Here is a 22,273-nt window from a genome sequence, read left to right as displayed (position 1 = left end):
CTATAATGTACAATATGCTACTGTGTATTTCTATTACTAGCGTTTATTAAAATACGGGGTATTATAGTCTTACCTCCTTAAAAGAACTTCGTCCCGAAGTTCACCCAAACCTAAACTGAAAGCACTTTTATATCACTTACGTAATACTACTATCATGCTACTACCAATCCCACATTTCATAGAATAATGACACATAAAACAGCAGTGTTACAAACCTTCACATAGTGAGTCATCATGTGCTTCCATAAACCATAATTCTTCCCATCAAAGACGGGACACTTGAGGTATTTGGAATCCATTTATCACTTGATAGGCAACGGAATATAAAACGATAAGATAAATAAAGATAGACAGATCAGCCTCTTTGCGGTTAGGCAATCAAGAGCACGAGGCTCTGATACCAATTGAAGAGTCTATCAATAGCCGAAATACTCAAGAGGGGGGGTGAATTGAGGATTAAAAAAAACTTAGCCTACTTTTTCAATTGTAAGTATATAATTAATTATTTAAAGTTTATTGATTAAACTTTAACTAATCATGTAATACTCCGTATTTTATATCGCTAATTGAGTCGAGTTAATCGTTTAGTCGTATTGATATCGTAAGATCGAGTTATTCGTAACTTGTTGAGACGGGTTTAACTGAACGAAGTCACGTTAGCTAGTCCAGTTACCAACCACGCTGACCCATGTCACTTACCCATTTACCCAGGCACGATTACCCACGACCCATTTACCATTTAACCTACTTTTTAACCTAATTTTACCCTAGCTCTACAAAACCCTACTCCCTCACCCGCCTCCCTCATTTCATCAGCATCAATCTCAACCTTCAAGCAAATCGAGAGAGAGAGAGATAGTGAGTGTGGGTATTGACGGCGCAGCAAGGAAGAGCATAGGGTGGTTGTCGACGTCCGTAGGCGACCCTGGTGGCTGTTGTGGTGGCAGAAAAGGTATGAGTGCAACCCTTCCCTTCTATTTTCGTTTTTCTGTCGGGTTTTGGTTGCTGTTGTGTGTCTTAGGGAGGTGATGCTGGTGGTCGTTGACGGGGTAAGGGAGTCGTGTGGTATGTGACGAGTGTGGTGGTGGTTGTTAGGGAGGTTTTAGGTGGTCGTAGTGGCAGAGAGAGGCGGTATCGACACAGGGTAACAAACGGGTTAAAATATGGGTTTTCAGGCGGGTTTAGACGGTTAGGTTTGGGGTGGTGCCACCGTGGACTCGGGGGAGGTCGAAACGGCGGCGCCATGGCGTCTGGGTGCGTCGTCTGACGGCGAGCAGGGCTGTGGTGGTTTGGCAGGGGAGAGGTGATGGCTGCGGTGGTGGTAAGTCGAGAACAGGGAGCGGTTGGTGAGGCACGGTGGTGAACCAGGCCAAACGACGGCCCGAGTTTGACTCGCCGACAACGATCGACCACTGTTGGGGCGGTTGTTGGTGGCTGGGTCAAGTTGGGGGTTTGGGCTGGTGGCTGACACGGGCTAGTGGCGGCGCGTGGGAGCGTGAGAGTGCGTGTGAAGGGGACGGTGGTGATGACGGGTTGTTTTAGTTTTGGAAACGGTTTTGTCGTAGATTTAATCGTTATAATTCGTTAATTTGTCGTATTCTTAGTTAGTTAATTTAATTCCCGAGTTATTTAAAATAATTAGAAACGGGTTTGAGTCGGGTTTGTTAAAATGGAAAAGTCGCTATATCGGAAAGTTTCCATTTAAGGAAACTTTCCATTTTAAGAAGTTTCTATTTTTAGTAACCTTCTATTTTGGGAACGGGAATAGTTAAGTAATCATTTATCATTTATTTATCTTTCGGAGGGCGAATTTGTTGTGGAATATTACCGAGCACCGACTATTTGATTTGCAAAAGATCGAGGTAGGGAATACACTGATTGAGTTCTTACATTTATAAGAGTTGGCATGTTCGGTGATTATATGGCATATCTGTTTATCTTGTTTATCTCGTTAAGCATCATTGTTTCATACGTCTCATACATTTCATATGCATCGGAGTTGGAGTTGGAGGAGATGAGTTTATTGTGATTAAGACCCAGGCGGGTTCTGCAGGACTTGCCCTGGTGACCTCAGCTACGAGCTGGTATATCGACGACGGTCGATTGATATAGTCTCCGGGATCGGTATGGTCATGGCGTTCCGGGATGTGTGTGATGGAGACGGACTTGGAGGAGCATATCATTGCATTCTTTATATATATCGTATTACCTACTCAACCTCGCGGTTGACCACTGTGTATTCGTGTATTCTGTGATGATCCATTTATTGGGAGCGATTGACAGTTGTTGAGACATTTGGAGTCATGGGGAGAGAGCATGGATCACCCGACTTACAACTAGCCCACTTTTATTTCTGTTTAGCTATCAGACTTTATTTCCAGTTATGAGACATGTTCCATTTCAGTTGTAAACATTTATAAACTTTTAATTTAAAGTACTGTTTATCTTTCCCTTTGTTATCTACTGCCTCGGGTTTCCGAGATGGTAACACCCTTCTTTATCTGAGGAGTCCTAGTCCAGGTCCTTAAATAAATGGGGGTGTTACAAAGTGGTATCAAAGCGAACGATCCTCAGGCCTAAACCAATGAATCCAATGAATATAGGAAGAGTCTAAATAAAATGAACCCCGGGATAGAACTGTTAGGAGCACACTAAAGGTAAGGGATGAGTTAGGGGCCCCCTCACACCGAACCATTGGCCCTCTCAGTTTGACCCGGGACCCTGAGTGTAAATGAGAGAAAGGGTAGAAAAGTTGCATGATGTTGAGTATGAATTCATATATCGTTGCCTAAGTGTTAACTGATTGATATAATAATTGTTGCATAAAAGAGTTGATGGGAGGGTGTGTCATAATACTTTGCATGTTTTAAAGTTGATTCATACTTATATCTCTATAAAGTTTGTGTTAGAAGACTATGTCTAGTGATATGTGGTTATATGATCCCTAAACCATGCTGGGTAGACAAGTAGTGTAAGAAGTGATAGAATTGGCTAGAGTTGCCAATGTGATTTTGTGTTGCAGCTAATTCCAAAATTTTTTCTTATAGTCATGCCTCCACGAAGGAACACGGTTGTAAACATCACCCAGGCGGAGTTAGATCAACTGCTGGCTGAGAATGAGGCCCTAAAGGCCAAAAGAATTGACCCTGCCAAGATGAGTACTATAGTGGCGAGGCATAACCCTACCATTTTCACTGGAGAGGGGGAACCTTACTTGCTGGGAGATTGGTGTCGGGAGTTCACCAACCTATTCGAGCTGATAGCTTGTCCTGAAGAGCTGCAAGTAGACCAGGCTGCCCACTACCTCAGGGCCACAGCTGGGGAATGGTGGACTAGGAACAAGGCGGAGATCCGACATGTTGCTAGGGATATTGAGGAAGGATACGTGTCTTGGTTGGAATTTCAAGTGATACTGATGGACCAGTTCATGCCAGAGTTCAGGAAAGCTAAGCTAAGGGAGGAGTTCGATACGTTTAAGATGACAGAGGACATGACGGTGGACACATACCATAGGAAGTTCCGACTGTTGGCTTCATATATCGATGAATTTTCTAAGAACGAGACCATGCTGGCTATGAGGTTTGAGAGGGGACTGACGGTGGATATCAAGAAGAGGCTCACGACAGCTCCACCTACCACCGTTCAGGACATCCACCTGAAGGATGGTGCTGCTGAGAGGCTCTCCGAGCAGATCAAGGAGGATAAGAAAGGAAAAGCTGAGAAGAGGAAGCCGGAAACTGTCAGTGATAATACTGGAGCGAAGAAGCTGAATTCAGGCAAGTTCGGTGGATACTCCACCAATAGTGCTCCTGGAGGGATGAGGAATCAAAGCGGAGGCAGTTACAGAGGTGCTAGTATTGGAGGTAATGCGCCCAGGGTCACTTGTTTTGGCTGTGGGAAGTTGGGGCACAAGAAATGGGAGTACCGAAGTTCTGGAGGAAACCAATCTGGGGGTTTCCGAATACCTACATCAGGGTTCAGTGGATCTCGAACAGCAGGACCAGGGTACAACAACTACCGTACTCCTAACACTGGCTATGGAGGAGGTGCCCGCTCTGGGGCAAGTAACAGTTATCAAGGAAGCTACACCAACTATCAGAACCGTAGCCAGCAAAACCAGGCCAGCGGGGGTGGTAACTTCCAGAGGAACCAGAACGAGGGGAACAAGCAATCCAATACCGCTTCATCGAGTCAGTCTGGAGCTAAGTCCAGTGGCAAGCTCTTTGCCATGGGAAAGGAAGCAGCTAAGGAGGATGCTCACGTAGTGACTGGTATTTTTCTTGTCAACTCTATACCCACCTTCGTGTTATTCGATTCTAGTGCTACACATTCATTCATATCTAGGGAGCATGTTAGAGCCTTGAACCTTACTGCTTATGATAGAGTCGTTGATTCTGTTATAGTACCCTCGGGTGAGTCTGTGCCTTATGATAAAATCTATACTAGTGTACCTATTCAGATTGGGGAGGTTGTCTTTCACTGTGACCTTATGGAGTTTCCATTGGGTGGGTTCGAGGTGATTCTAGGGATGGATTGGTTGGGGAAGTACAAAGCTTTCATTGACTATTACCAAAAGAAAATATCTTTGAGAGGACCTAAGGGAGTCAGAGTAACCTACAAGGGATACATGGTCAAACCCAAAGTCAAATTTATTTACGTAAATACCCTAAAATCGAGTCGAGGAAGGGAGACCAGTTGATCTTGTGTCGGATGTGGGATAGAGAGTCCGAGACCCCTAGGATTTCGACATACCTGTGGTGAGAGACTTTGAGGGGGTATTTCCTAAGAAGATTCCCTGGGCTACCACCTAAGCGCGACGTTGACTTTTCCATTGATCTAAAACCGGGAGCTGGACCTATTTCTAAACCACCATACCGTATGGGACCGAAAGAGATGGAGGAATTGAAGAAGCAATTGGATGAATTGGCTGAGAAGGGTTATATTCGACCCAGTGTTTCACCGTGGGGAGCACCTGTCCTATTTGTCAAGAAAAAGGATGGAAGTTTGAGGCTGTGTGTGGATTACCGAGAGTTGAATAATGTAACTATCAAGAACCGTTATCCTTTGCCAAGGATCGATGATTTGTTTGATCAATTGAGTGGGGCTGGAGTGTTCTCGAAGATTGATCTGAGGTCGGGTTATCATCAACTGAGGATAAAGAACGAGGATATTCCTAAGACTGCATTCAAAACTAGATATGGACACTATGAGTTCGTGGTCATGCCCTTCGGATTGACCAATGCGCCAGCTGTGTTTATGGACTTAATGAATCGGGTGTTCAGTCCTTATCTGGACAAGCTCGTGGTTGTATTCATTGATGATATATTGGTTTACTCCAAGAATGAGGAAGAGCACGAGGAGAATCTGAGGATAGTGTTGAGAACTTTGCCAGAGAATCAGTTGTATGCCAAGTTGAGTAAGTGCGAGTTCTGGTTGAAGAAAGTTGCCTTTCTGGGGCATGTGATTTCCAAGGAAGGGGTGTCAGTGGATCCTAGCAAGATCGAGGCCGTGACTAGATGGCAGAGCCCAAAGAATGTGGGCGAAATTCGAAGTTTCTTGGGACTAGCTGGATACTACAGGAGGTTTGTCAAAGATTTTTCGAAGATAGCAAAACCATTGACATCCCTAATGAGGAAAGAGAACAGGTTTGTTTGGGATGAGAGTTCTGAGAAGGCTTTCTTGATACTTAAAGAGCGCCTAACCACAACCCCTATCCTTGCTTTGCCAGATGGGAATGATAACTTTGAAGTGTATACTCATGCTTCCAAGAAAGGGTTAGGGTGTGTGTTGATGCAGAACGGGAAAGTAATCGCGTACGCTTCTCGACAGTTGAAGACCTATGAGGAGAATTACCCTACCCATGATCTAGAGTTGGGAGCCGTGGTGTTTGCTCTTAAATTGTGGCGACATTATCTCTATGGAGCGACTTTCAAGGTATTCTCTGATCACAAGAGCCTGAAGTATATCTATACTCAGAAGGAGCTGAACATGAGACAGAGGAGATGGATCGAGTTGATTGGTGACTATGACATGGACCTACTCTATCATGAAGGGAAGGTGAATGTCGTAGCTGATGCTTTGAGTCGGAAGTCTATCCATGCCCTGATCAGTGCCAGATCCAGGGTGAGGATGCTTGGTGAGCTAAGGAAGATGGGGATTTACATGATCCGACGAGGTGAGACCATTGGAGATATGACAGTTGAGTCGGAGTTGTACGAGGAGATTCGAGAGCTACAGAAAGAGGATGCTAGGATTCAGAAATGGCGCAATGCGGTAGAGCAGGCAGGTGCAGAACCTTACTCTAAATTCAGTATTCATTCAGATGGGAGCTTGAGGTTTGGACAGAGGTGGTGTGTGCCAGCTAACGAGGAACTGAAGAAGAAAATTCTTACTGAGGCACATGCTACTCCTTATTCTGTACATCCTGGAGGGGATAAGTTATACAAGGATCTCAAGAAGACGTTCTGGTGGCCTAATATGAAGAAGGAAGTCGCTGAGTTCATGTCTCGATGTTTGACATGCCAGAGAGTGAAGGGTGAGCACAAGAGACCACATGGGGAAAGTTCAGCCGCTAGATGTGCCAGAGTGGAAGTGGGAGAGTATATCCATGGACTTCATCGTCGGGTTGCCTCAGACTCAAAGAGGTAACAACATGATTTGGGTGATCGTCGACAGGTTGACCAAGTCAGCTCACTTTATTCCCATGAAGGATACTTGGAGTAAGGCTGAGTTGGCTAAGACTTATGTTCGGTACGTGGTAAAGTTGCATGGTGTGCCTAAAGATATCGTCTCCGACGAGATTCCGAGTTTCTATCCAAGTTCGCAGAATTGCGATCATTGATGGGTACTCAATCAAGATGAGCACCGCTTTTCATCCTGCTACTGACGGTCAGACAGAGAGGACTATTCAGACCCTCGAGGATATGTTGAGAGCTTGTGTTCTATAGTTTGGCGGATCTTGGGAGGACAGACTGGGGTTGATCGAGTTTTCTTACAACAACAGTTATCACGCTAGCATTGGGATGGCACCATTCGAGGCACTCTATGGTAGGAAATGCAGGAGTCTTGTGTGTTGGGATGATCGATCTGACGCTGTCGTTTTGGGGCCAGAGATGATTCAGGAGATGGTTGAACAGGTGCAGATTATCAGGCAAAAGATGAGATCTTCCCAGGACAGACAGAAGAGCTATGCTGACACTAGGAGAAGTGACATTTCTTGCAAGGTGGGAGAGAAGGTACTACTCAAAGTGTCGCCGATGAATGGAGTTATGAGGTTCGGAAAGCGAGGAAAGCTGAGTCAGAAATTCATTGGACCTGATGAGATTTTGGACAGAGTTGGAGAGGTGGCATACCGTTTAGCTTTGCCACCAGCGTTAGCCAGAGTTCACAATGTCTTTCATGTTTCCCAGTTGCGGAGGTACTTGAGCGATCCATCACATGTGTTGAGTCCTGAGGTGATCGAGGTGGATGAGCAGTTGTCCTATCTGGAGACACCTAAGGAGATTTTGGACAGGAAAGTGAGGAAGACCAGGAATGGAGAGACAGCTTTGGTGAAAGTTTTGTGGACTAACCACAATGTTGAGGAAGCTACATGGGAGACTAAGGCTTCCATGAGGGAAAGCTATCCACACCTGTTTGCATGAGGTAAGTTCCGGGACGTAACTTTCTTTTTAGGAGGGTAGAATGTAACATTTTGTTTTATGGGCCTAAATCCATGAGTTATCTACATTAGGAAATCTGTTTTGGTACCCACGGTGATACTTGGAGGTTTGTTAGATGAGCGAACTACGGGACAAAGTTCACTTCAAGGGGGGAAGACTGTAATACTCCGTATTTTATATCGCTAATTGAGTCGAGTTAATCGTTTAGTCGTATTGATATCAAAAGATCGAGTTATTCGTAACTTGTTGAGACGGGTTTAACTGAACGAAGTCACGTTAGCTAGTCCAGTTACCAACCACGCTGACCCATGTTACTTACCCATTTACCCAGGCACGATTACCCACGACCCATTTACCATTTAACCTAATTTTTAACCTAATTTTACCCTAGCTCTACAAAACCCTACTCCCTCACCCGCCTCCCTCATTTCATCAGCATCAATCTCAACCTTCACGCAAATCGAGAGAGAGAGAGAGTGAGTGTGGGTGTTGACGGCACAGCAAGGAAGAGCATAGGGTGGTTGTCGACGTCCGTAGGCGACCCTGGTGGCTGTTGTGGTGGCAGAAAAGGTATGAGTGCAACCCTTCCCTTCGGTTTTCGTTTTTCTGTCGGGTTTTGGTTACTGTTGTGTGTCTTAGGGAGGTGATGCTGGTGGTCGTTGACGGGGTAAGGGAGTCGTGTGGTATGTGACGAGTGTGGTGGTGGTTGTTAGGGAGGTTTTAGGTGGTCGTAGTGGCAGAGAGAGGCGGCATCGACACAGGGTAACAAACGAGTTAAAATATGGGTTTTCTGGCGGGTTTAGACGGTTAGGTTTGGGGTGGTGCCACCGTGGACTCGGGGGAGGTCGAAACGGCGCCGCCACAGCGTCTGGGTACGTCGTCTGACGGCGAGCAGGGCTGTGGTGGTTTGGCAGGGGAGAGGTGATGGCTGCGGTGGTGGTAAGTCGAGAACAGGGAGCGGTTGGTGAGGCAAGGTGGTGAACCAGGCCAAACGACGGCCCTGGTTTGACTCGCCGGCAACAGTCGACCCTGTTGGGGGCGGTTGTTGGTGGCTGGGTCAAGTTGGGGGTTTGGGCTGGTGGCTGACACAAGCTAGTGGCGGCGCGTAGGAGCGTGGGAGTGCGTGTGAAGGGGACGGTGGTGATGACGGGTTGTTTTAGTTTTGGAAACGGTTTTGTCGTAAATTTAATCGTTATAATTCGTTAATTTGTCGTATTCTTAGTTAGTTAATTTAATTCCCGAGTTATTTAAAATAATTAGAAACGGGTTTTGAGTCGGGTTTGTTAAAATGGAAAAGCTGTTATATCGGGAAAGTTTCCATTTAAGGAAACTTTCCATTTTAAGAAGTTTCTATTTTTAGTAACCTTCTATTTTGGGAACGGGAATAGTTAAGTAATCATTTATCATTTATTTATCTTTCAGAGGGCGAATTTGTTGTGGAATATTACTGAGCACCGACTATTTGACTGCAGTACTGAGGTAGGGGAATACACTGATTGAGTTCTTACATTTATAAGAGTTGGCATGTTCGGTGATTATATGGCATATCTGTTTATCTTGTTTATCTCGTTAAGCATCATTGTTTCATACGTCTCATACATTTCATATGCATCGGAGTTGGAGTTGGAGGAGATGAGTTTATTGTGATTAAGGCCCAGACGGGTTCTGCAGGACTTGCCCTGGTGACCTCAGCTACGAGCTGGTATATCGACGATGGTCGATTGATATAGTCTGCCGGGGATCGGTATGGCTGGGCGTTCCGGGGATGTGTTGTTGGGGTTGGTGTCCTTAACAGTTAGTGCAAGGACTTATAAACCTCTAAAAGGATCAAAGGGCATACTTTGGTATTATTATCAGTTGATCCACGTTTATCAATAACGGTTGGCTTGCTAGATAAGTTTGACGTTATTGTCATACGGATGGCGGTGATCAACTGGTCCCTAAAAGTCACACCTATAGGATACGTTTGAGAGACGTGACAGTATGAAAATACTGTCATGTAGATGCCAAAATTGACTAACCAGTTAGTCCGAGTTATTTGACTAGTAATTAGTCAAAATGTGATGTTGAGATATTATATTTAATACGGATTAAATATCATGGGCTAAGGCGAATTAACCAGTTAATTCGTAAAGTTAAATATAAACAATTTATATTTAATTAAATGTATATTGAATATAATTATACAATACTGTTTTGTCGGACACGTATTAATAATTCAGCTAACCCGTATTATTAGGCGATGCCTTAATTTCCGATAACCGATAACGATTTATAATCGGACCGCGTCATATACACTTAGCGAGATGAGTCGGACCACGAGTTTAATAAGGAGGAAGTGGAAAGCCCACTCCCTCCCTAAGCAAACCCACGGTTTGGCCGAGCTCAACAAAAGGAGAGCTATTCTCTCCTTTTGACCTAACTGATTTTTGAAACAAAAACTAGGGTTTTGGGAATTGTGCCTCTCAGAACTCGGATCTCTCATCCAACAAAACTCACAACAAGTTCTCCCAATATTGCAAGGCAATCGGAGAACACGTTCTAGCACAAGGGCATATCTCGGACAAAGTCTTGGGTGCAACAATTAGGAGGAAATCTCGTTTGATTTACTTCTTTTACGCCGTGCATCAAAGGACCCGAGGTTGATTTCTAATCTTTATCGTTTCCTTGTTATTTTGTTTTATGACTATAAATTACATATGAAATTTGCGTTATAGTCCTACAATTAAAGGGTAGTATACGGATATTAACCCACAAGTGGTATCAGAGCGAGGCCACGTAATTTTTCTATGTAATTTTCATTAAACGAAATGAATCGATGATTTTTTGTTTAAAAAATTTTGTCTCGGCAGCCAATTTTTTTTTACACGGCAGAAATTTTTTTTTTTCTGTTGTTGCTGCGTTTTTGGTTGCATTGGGAACCGTGTCCTGTTTACACGGTTGCTCTTGTTGTTGTTTTGTCTTGAAAACCGTGCCGTTTCATGTTTTACACGGCTGTTTTGTTTCAATTTTCATATTGTTTTTACATGTTGTTATTTTATACGGAGATTATAGCAACATGTCAAGTTTTTGTCAATTGATAAATTTGTTTTGATACGTTTTGATCAAAATTGCAATTGATTTTGTCTCGACAAACTGTTTTCACGAGGGTTTTGAAGTTTCAGCCATGTTTGCATTCGATCGAGCGTATTTCTACTCGATCGAGTGCTATTTCTGTTTTGTTTTTGTTCGATCGAGTCCCTGTTGTACTCGATCGACCCCTTTCAAAACCCCTCTGCTCGATCGAGTTGTCCTCGTACTCGATCGAGTAGATTCGCTGATAAAGGTACTCGATCGACCACCAGTTTAGTCGATCGAGTGCTTTCTGTTTGGCAACCCTCTCGATCGACTTGCAGTTCAGTCGATCAAGCCCTTTTGTCCCTCGATCGAGCACTTATGTCCCTGGATCGAAGGATTTTGTTTTAACAGCTTTGAAAATTTATTCATTTTGCTTTAAATTTTCTTTTGGCTATAATATGTACTTTATACGGATATTGTACACTCGCTATGATTGTGAAACGGTTCACACATGTACCATTAAGTTATTTTATCGTGTATTTAAAGTAACGGACTGTATTGGATTAAAATTAAATGATAGAAGCGGTTTTATCACATGAATTTTAATCATTAAAAGGTGGTTTGGATAAATTTAACATAATTACGGAATTATGTCACGAATGAATTTGTTTTTAGTTGATGCATTTTTATTTATCGTTGATTTTAAATGCTTGTGAATGCCTTTTATTACGTATTTATTTTATTTTGCAAACGGTTGTAACTTAGTGTGGCCTTAGTAGAACGTGTTACCGTAATGATGGAACACGGGCTTGGTTGTATTTTGAGATCTCGTATCTCCGTTTTGGGATTTTTCACTTGTAATTACAGTTTTAAATTAGAATGTAAATAGGTTTATATTTTGTAATTTTTAAATTGTAATTTTGAGAAGACCAAAGATGGAGACCGGATGCTCACTCCCGCTACTTGGATCAAGATGGAACATCAAGACAAGCTTCTCGGGTCCAACAGTGGATTCCAAAGTTGTTTTATGTTTTGTTTTACTAGGATAGGCCACACTAGGAATTTTTATTTACGTATTGCATTCATTTATTTATTTTTCGCAATGATAATATGCATCATATTCCGCCTAAAAACCAAACCACCTATTTATTGCATGAAAACTGACACATATAGAGGTCACGAGTTAGTTTTCATTGACATTCTCATGTCACACGTTTTAAAGCCATCATCCAAATAAATTCATTCACGACAGACGCTAGTTATTCGTTCACTTAAAATGAATTATAATTTTGTTGATGGGATCTTCCTCGTATAAACTAAAATTGAGAACGGTCTTTATAGGTCAAACTCCAATGAGTCCCTTCTTCGTCGGTAGGCATAATATGACCCCTTCTACGTCGGGTAAGTTGGAACCGATTGACCTATTTTATCTCAACACTATGGTCACTCGTACGATCCTGTGATCATGGTGGACTATAGATAGGATTTACAGAAATCTATCAACCGAGAGTTCTTACGGAAGAATTAGCTAAACAGTTGGCTTATCAATTTACAGAAATTGAGTCTTGGGATCACTTGTATCTTTCTTGAGGGAGATCAATTATGCAAGTGCGAGAGTCTACATGTTTAAAATGAATTTTAAAATAGACTTAAATCACCTCGATGAGTTGCTTATTTCGTTTTTGTTTTTCTTTCTTTTTCAGTGTAGATCACGTATTTTAAACTGCTAAACTTCAAATGGCTGGTTCTACTGAAAACCCAATGCCAAGTGCCACATTGGACCGTGAGTCCTGGCTTCGGATCTTCATGAATCAGATGAATCAGTCTACTCGACTGAAGAATGATGGATCCAACTTCGCGGACCGGGAGGCGGCATTACGGAATGCTGCGCCGCTGACGGGAAGCTCAAATATCTCTTGAGCCCATCCCAAACCCAGGTCCCACGGCTAGAGCCGCTGAAATCACCAAGTTTAATGATTTCGTATGGGAAGCGGGTGCGATTAAAAACGTACTCATTTTTGCAATGGAACCCAATTTGCAGAAGCGCTTCATAGCCCATGGTGCAAACAAGATTTTCACCACGCTCACAAAGGAATTCTCGAAAGCACCGAGAATCGTGACCTATGAGCATACCACTCGCTTCTTTGATGCGAGACTCGAAAAGGGCCAACCGGTTAGCCCACACATTCTCGCATGATTGAGAATGTCGAGAAACCGAGACCTTTAATCGTAACATCAGCGAGAATATTGTTATCGACCGTATTCTTCACTCACTCCACGATGGTTATTCGCAATTTAGAGCGAATTACTATATGAATGATTTGAAGAAAACTCCACATGAACTGCACTCCCTCCTCGTACAGACCGAGAAGGACATGAAGTTCAGTGGGAGCATGAAACAGGATGTTCTCGTTGTGACAAATAAAGGAAAGGGCAAGGGCAAAGCTCAGGCAAACCTAGCAGTAGGTAAGGCGAAGTTCAAGAAGTCGGGTTCAGGTAAGAGTGGGCCTGGTGAGTCGAGCACCTCATCAGGCGTGACAAAGAGCAAGAATGAAAACATGGAATGCCATCATTGCCACAAGACTGGGCATTGGAGACGCACATGTCCTGTTTATCATGAGGACTTAAAGGCAGGTCGTGTTAAACCTGTTGGTATGTCTTCCTCTTCTTCTACTTTTATTCATATGATTGAGATTAACCACGCAAGTTACGGAACTTGGGTACTTGATACTGGTTGTGGTTCTCATCTGTGTAATCATGTGCGGGGGCTCAAAACATCGAACCCCTCGTAAAGGGTGAGGTGGACCTGCGTGTTGGGAATGGAGCAAGAGTGGCTGCCATCTCAAAGGGGACATATGTGATCCAGCTTCCTAGCGGATTTGAGTTGTCTTTATATGACTGCTATTATGTTCCTAGTCTTTCGAAAAACATTATTTCAGTTTCTGCACTTGATAAACTTGGTTTTTCATTTGTAATAGAAAATAATACTTGCATTTTCTCATTACACGATATGATTTACTGACAAGCGCAGTCTCCATGAACGGAATTTATGTTTTAGATCAGACCACGGAAATATTACACGTAATGAATAAAAGGTTAAAGGTTGGTGACAAAGATCAAACGTATCTATGGCACTGCCGTATGGGACACATCAATGAGAAACGCGTAAAACAGCTCATCAAACATGGAGCTATCTCGGCCTTTGATTTTCAATCATTTGGCACGTGTGAATCATGTCTCATCGGTAAGATGACTCGTATTTCCTTCAAAGGTGTTGGAATGCGCGGCTGGCCGACCTATTAGGACTCATACACACGGATGTATGTGGCCCTATGTCAATCACCGCACGAGAAGGCTATAGATATTTCATCACTTTCACGGACGATTTGAGTAGATATGGCTATGTCTACTTAATGAAGCACAAAAGTGAATCCTTTGAGAAATTCAAGGAATACCAAAATAGGGTACAGAACCTATTAGGTAGAAAGATTAAAACACTACGTTCAGATCGTGGTGGCGAGTATCTTTCTCACGAGTTTGATCAACACCTCAAAGACGTGGGATTGCCTTACGATTAACTCCACCGAACACCTCACTGAATGGTGTGTCCGAACGGAGAAATCGAACACTACTTGATATGGTTCGATCCATGATGAGTCACACGATATTACCGATTCATTATGGGGATATGCTCTTATGTCACCGCTCTAATACTTAACCAAAGTCCGTCTAAAGTCAATTGACAAGACTCCATATGAACTATGGAAGGGAACGGTCCCTAACTTGTCCTTTATACGGGTTTGGGGCTGCGAGGCTTATGTCAAGTGGAGACACGAGGATAAGCTCGGCCCGCGATCGGTCAAGACATACTTTATAGGTTATCCTAAAGGAACACTTGGTCATTACTTCTATTCGCCAACCGAACAACGCGTTTTTGTTGCGGCTAGTGCGACATTCTTAGAGAAGGAATTTCTCGAGAATGCAAAGAGTGATAGAACCTTCGACCTGTCGGAGATTCCAGAACCAAACACCGAGCAACCATTGGAGGAACCTGTTCCTTCAATCCCGGCCGTGAATATTCTGAGGAACCTAGGAGGTCGGGAAGAGTCTCTATTCCTCCCACGAGATACATTGGTATGGTCGAAGAACATGACATAGATGACGTTCTACTCTTAACGAGTAGTGAACCCGCAACCTATAAAGGTGCCATGACTAGTTTCGACTCAAAGCTATGGCTTGAGGCCATGCAATCCGAGATGGACTCCATGTATGAGAACAACGTATGGGATCTTGTTGACTTATCCGCTAAGGTTCGTCCCCTTCAATGCAAATGGCTTTACAAGATAAAGCATTATGTGGAAGGTCAGCAAGATATCTACAAAGCACGACTAGTTGCTAAAGGCTTCACCCAAGTGCCAGGTTTGCACTACGATGAGATTTTTGCACCCGTAGTCATGCTGCGTTCCATTCGGATTATCTTAGCGATTGCCGCTTTTCATGACTATGAAATTTGGCAAATGGACGTGAAAACCGCCTTCTTAAACGGCTTTTTGGAGGAAGAGTTGTACATGGTACAACCCGAAGGTTTCATCGATCCAGTACATCCTAAGAAAGTGTGCAAGCTTAAGCGTTCCATTTATGGACTTAAGCAAGCATCAAGGAGTTGGAATCATCGCTTCGACCAAGTGATAAAAGACAATGGATTTACTCGATCGGTCGAGGAACCATGTCTATATATCAAGTCGAGTGGGAGCAAGATTGTCTTCCTAATATTGTATGTTGACGACATACTCCTGATTGGGAATGACATACCTCTCTTAACTTCGGTGAAAGTATGGTTGAAAAACCATTTCCAGATGAAAGATCTGGGAGAGGCACAAAGAATTCTAGGCATCCGTATCTATCGAGATAGATCACGACGGATGTTATCTCTCGATCGAGTCTTACATAGACAAAGTCCTAGAGAGATTCAGTATGACTAACTCCAAGAAGGGGTTCCTTCCTATGGCTCCAGGGGTGCATTTGAGCCAGTCTCGAGCACCGAGACACACGGAAGAGAAAGAGCGCATGACACGGATTCCTTATGCTTCGGCTATAGGATCAATCATGTATGCCATGATATGCACACGTCCGGACGTGGCATATGCATTGAGTATGACAATTCGATTCCAACAAAGATCCAGGTGAACCACATTGGCTGGCTGTCAAGAACATTCTTAAGTACCTACGGAGGACTAAATATTGGGCATTGACTTATGGAGGCTCTCAAAAGCTATGCGCAACCGGTTACGCAGATGCTAGCTTCCAAACGGATCGAGATGACTCGAAATCTCGATCTGATTCGTTTTTACTCTTAATGGCGCTGCAGATCACCGGAAGAGTTCGAAACAAACTGTTACAAAGAGATTCTACGACGAGTCCGAGTACTATGCCGCGTCCTGCTACAAAGGAAGCGATATGGATGCGTCAATTCTTACATGGGCTATCTGTAGTGCCTAGTTCGAATGACCCGATCACCATCTATTGCGACAATAATGGTGCCATCTTCCAAGCTAAGGAGCCAAAGTCTAGCAACAAGTCTAGACATGTACAACGGAAAGCTCATCTAATCCGAGATTACGTGGAGCAAAAGGAAGTAGTGATAGAAAAGATTGCTACTGATGATAACATAGCAGATCCTCTCACTAAACCATTACGACAAGATAAGCATGAAGGGCATGTAAATTCCATGGGAATTAAACGTGTTCCTAAGTTGTAGTACTCTTTTATGGATTAGATTCATTCGCTTTTGTACTCTATACAACATCATCGTTTTGATATTTTATATAAACATATATATTTTGTTTTTTCATGTGGAATTGTACGACAATTTTGAACACCACAAAGTGAACTGAACAAACATCATATCTTTTTTAGTCCTTAATTGCCCACATGAGCTGATAACTCTGGCAATTATTTTGTGACGTTGGTTGATGGTGGGTTCAACGAGCCATAAGTCAACCGGTTGACTGACCAATCACGGAGGCGATTTATACGGATATTTCGTAGGACACAATTGTGACATCGACGTGGAGTCCTAAATGTTTTATAACATTTGTTGCCCGGTCGTGGATAGGACTTCCATGGTGATCCTAAGAGTCGATTCTTTTGACTATCGACTGTCTCTTGAGACTAAGGCAGATTTTGGGTGACTTTGGTTTCTTTCTCACGGTCATCCGTAACAGGGGGCCAAGTAGATTTTTTCTGGGTCATTTCATGCTGTGCTTAGATCGGAAGGAGTTCGAGTTGAAGGAAATATTCAGCCTCTATCAGGTACTCGATATTTCTCGGGGCCACTCGAGGAGTCAGAATCGAAATGCATGGCCATGCTCGGATACGGATTCGTTTTATCAGTTAAGTTACTCTCTAGTCGGGGAAACCACTCTAGATACAGATCGATTGTAAAATACGACCTTTGTGGATCCAGATCTGCAAATTGTTTTACATTGAGTGGGAGAAATTTTAAATGAATATGAGAATCGGTTATCGCACATACACTTGTACGGACAAGTGGGAGTTTGTTGGAGCTTGTGTCCTCCAGTTAGTGCGGATAACGTCATTGCACATACACTTGTACGGACAAGTGGGAGCTTGTTGGGGTTGGTGTCCTTAACAGTTAGTGCAAGGACTTATAAACCTCTAAAAGGATCAAAGGGCATACTTTGGTATTATTATCAGTTGATCCACGTTTATCAATAACGGTTGGCTTGCTAGATAAGTTTGACGTTATTGTCATACGGATGACGGTGATCAACTGGTCCCTAAAAGTCACACCTATAGGATACGTTTGAGAGACGTGACAGTATGAAAATACTGTCATGTAGATGCCAAAATTGACTAACCAGTTAGTCCGAGTTATTTAACTAGTAATTAGTCAAAATGTGATGTTGAGATATTATATTTAATACGGATTAAATATCATGGGCTAAGGCGAATTAACCAGTTAATTCGTAAAGTTAAATATAAACAATTTATATTTAATTAAATGTATATTGAATATAATTATACAATACTGTTTTGTCGGACACGTATTAATAATTCAAATAACCCGTATTATTAGTCCGATGCCTTAATTTCCGATAACCGATAACGATTTATAAATCGGACCGCGTCATATACACTTAGCGAGATGAGTCGGACCACGAGTTTAATAAGGAGGAAGTGGAAAGCCCACTCCCTCCCTAAGCAAACCCACGGTTTGGCCGAGCTCAACAAAAGGAGAGCTATTCTCTCCTTTTGACCTAACTGATTTTTGAAACAAAAACTAGGGTTTTGGGAATTGTGCCTCTCAGAACTCGGATCTCTCATCCAACAAAACTCACAACAAGTTCTCCCAATATTGCAAGGCAATCGGAGAACACGTTCTAGCACAAGGGCATATCTCGGACAAAGTCTTGGGTGCAACAATTAGGAGGAAATCTCGTTTGATTTCTGTTCTTTACGCCGTGCATCAAAGGACCCGAGGTTGATTTCTAATCTTTATCGTTTCCTTGTTATTTTGTTTTATGACTATAAATTACATATGAAATTTGCGTTATAGTCCTACAATTAAAGGGTAGTATACGAATATTAACCCACATGTGTGTGATGGAGATGGACTTGGAGGAGCATATCATTGCATTCTTTATATATATCGTATTACCTACTCAACCTCGCGGTTGACCCTGTGTATTCGTGTATGCCTGTGATGATCCCATTATTGGGGAGCAGATTGACAGGTTGTTGAAACATTGGGAGCTGGCAGGGGAGAGAGCATGGATCACCTGACTTACAGCTAGCCCACTTTTATTTCTGTTTAGCTATCAGACTTTATTTCCAGTTATGAGACATGTTCCATTTTAGTTGTAAACATTTATAAACTGTTAATTTAAAGTACTGTTTATCTTTCCCTTTGTTATCTACTGCCTCGGGTTTCCGAGATGGTAACACCCTTCTTTATCTGAGGTGTCCTAGTCCAGGTCCTTAAATAAATGGGGGTGTTACAAATCAACTAATTAACGAATTAAAACAAAGCATAGACAAAACAAAACAAACGAAAGAGAAGAGAGACACACACGATTTTTGAAGTGGTTCAGTTTCACAAATCGAAACCTACGTCCACTATTCTCGATTAATAAATTTATTACCTTTCTACGGATTACAAATTTACTAACCCAACTCATACAACTAACCCTAGTTGTAACTCAAATGAGTATCGTTAAATACTCGAGTGACTAACTTACACTAATAAGAAAGCACTAATGATTCTACTAAAAGTTCACGTTAATGAACAAGTAAGAGATCAATTAAGCACTATTATCTTATAACGATAACGAAAGAACGAATGCACAAGTTTATAAATCACACGACCTTTTTCGAAAAATAACAAAATGGTTTTTGCTTTTTGAAAAATAAATCAAAGTTATGCTCAAATGTCTTACTTTCAAATGTAGCAAAGTGTAGAGTATTTATAGAACAAGAGGAAGCAAGGCTCACGGTTTCACGAAACCCTAGATGGCCGAAATATAAGATATGTGTAAACAAATAATATCTTATTATTTCTATCCTTAAGATCTTAGGAAATGATAGAGAATAACTAAAAGATAATTTTATTAATTATTCTTCTATTATCTTTTCCTCAAATCTTAAGATTTGATAAGATTTTTCATAACAAAAAAATCTTTAACATATATAACCATATCATGCTAAATATAAAGGATATGTTAAGATAATCCTAGAGAATAAAATCTTAACAATAATCAACTTATATTATTAGGTTTATACGAGAGCAACACGACTCATAGGCCTCGTTTTTCGTGAAAACCCTAGCTTGACATTAGGTTAGATTTAGAGTTTAAGAGTGTGTAGTATTAGAAACCCTAATTAGTAATATGACTCAACTCATAAGTTGATTCAACATAATTACTAATTATAAGCTTAAAATAAAACCACACATAATATGAATATAAGCTTCCTTGTAAAATAAATACTTCTACTAAAAACATTTAAAAGAATAAAAGCAGTTTTCTAAAAACAAGTTAAAAATTATTTTGTCGTGTATTATATAAACTTCACATCTCAATGTTATAGTAGAAGAGCTATAACATTGAGCTCTTATATATGCAATGTTATAGCTGTGAGGCAATAACTATACCAATCTAAGAAGTGCATTCTTACGTTACCATTACGAGATAACCTCCTACACTATTCTAATCTTCTTAGGAGATTTCCGAATGTAGGCTTCTTCATTTTTCAAGCTTGATTAATCTTTGAATGATCTTCATCTTCTCATGAATGCTTGAATAATACTTTAATAGTTTGTAATATCTTGATCCTTGATTGAGGGCTTGATCATAATATGTTCTTATACACTTCTAACACAATTCTTTAATGCTTGCATTTAGTAAGTCTAATCTAAAAGACTAAACAAACAATTACGCGCAGCGTGTATATAAAATATCAAGTACTCTTCACATCATCCAAACATAAACATATATTTATATGGTCCAACAAATACAAATACGTATAAATATACTCATCTAATCATACAAATACATATACAATAACATATTAATATACTAATATATTTATACCAATACGTATAAATATACTAATACATTAATACAAATACGTATATGACGAAATAAACCAAACAAACCCGTCTTATACACTACCTAAAACCCTACTCACTCAACCACCACCACACCACCATGAGCCGCCACTGCCGCCACCGACCACCACCATGGCAGCCGCAACAGTGGCAGCCGGCCACCTCAACGACTCCAACAAACGACAACAAGTATGACCACAACACCAAAGACGACACCACAGCCCCACCGTTGGTCCTCCACTGACCACGGTGGGCTCAACCATTCCCGGCCTTCACGGCGCCACCCCATGCGCCGCCCACAACCCTGAACACCCGACCCAACAACAATAACAAACAACTAATAACAACCACCACAAACCTCACCCGACATCCCTTCTTTTTCCCTTGAACCCGCCACCCACAACCACCATCTCCACCATCTACGACCTCCCATCAACTCCCCTCACCAACCTCGACCCAAGCCTCCCCAAAACTGGTCCAACCCGACCCAAATAAGCACCCAAAACCTATGCCCGAACTCGATTCAGCACAAACCACAAAACCCCTAAAATCCACTCGGTCAAACCCTTATATGGGTGGTCAACGGCGGTCAAATGGGTGGTCAAAGACGGGTCAGAGGTGGGTTAAGGTCGGGACGAGTCAATGGGATGAATAAAATAATATAAAGGCTAATATAAGATGGTTTACCTTACGATCTTGAGGCGATGAGACAGAATCTCCTTTTCCTCTCTTTCTCTTTTCACCCTTATCTTTTGTGGATTTTGTGGTGGATTATGGTGGGATAAGGTTTGAGTAGATAAGGGTGGGATTATAAGGTGAGGCTAGTATGAGGTGAGGGTATGTGTATAAATCCATGTATCTTGTATTATTATTATTATTCCGTCTCAAGCCCAACTCGCTAAATATAATAAAATATTATTATTAGATAATTATTGAATACGGAGTATTACTGGAAGGGACAGAATACGAGTTAAGCGCGCTATCCTAACTGTACTAAAATGGGCTCTCAACAGTTTCTACCCGGGTTTCATTTTATTAGACACTTCCTACATTCAATATTGTTCATTAGTTTAGGCCTGAGGATCGTTTCGCTCTGATACCAATTGTAACACTCCTGATTTTTGGCTAAATTTAAAATTAACTTTTACATATAAAACACGCCGAAATACAGAGTTATTATAATTAATATACAAAGTTTTTCTTACAAAATGACTCTTAAAACAAACAGATATTCTACATGATACTCCTCAATTTTTCGACTTTCTACATGGTACCCCTACACTTTTTAAAACATACATGGTACCCCTAATTGTTGTCATTATCACTAAGTGTATCCCTATACATTATTTTTCGTCAATTGAACTCAGTTTTAGGCGTTAAGTAATTACTTGGACGCGTAACCAAACTTGTCATTTTTCATCCCATGAAATAAGAACTCTATTACCTTAATATCCATCTTTGGACGTGATAATTTGGCGGGGGATCAATAAATTTTTCGTCAATTTTTTTAGCCCATTTAGCCTATATATATCCATAAATATTAGGATCGAGATGGATATTGAGCCTAATAGAGTCTTTATGTCAGGGATAATAAATGAAAAGCTTGGTTACGCGTCCAAGTCATCACTTAACGCCTAAAACTGAGTTTAATTGACGGAAAATAAAGTTCAGGAGTACACTTACTGATAATGATAACAATTAGGGGTACCATGTATGTTTAAAAAAGTGTAGGGGTACCATGTAGAAAGTCGAAAAATTGTGGGGTACCATGTAGAATATTCCTTTGTTTTACGAGACATTTTGTAAGAAAAACTTTGTATATTAATTATAATAACTCTGTATTTCGGCGTGTTTTATATGTAAAAGTTAATTTTAAATTTAGCAAAAAATCAGGGGTGTTACAGTTGGTATCAGAGCGAAACGATCC

The sequence above is a fragment of the Silene latifolia genome, chromosome X (genome assembly GCF_048544455.1).
Source record: "Silene latifolia isolate original U9 population chromosome X, ASM4854445v1, whole genome shotgun sequence".
NCBI classification, from domain to species: Eukaryota; Viridiplantae; Streptophyta; class Magnoliopsida; order Caryophyllales; family Caryophyllaceae; genus Silene; species Silene latifolia.
Note: the sequence above shows the minus strand (reverse complement) of the source record.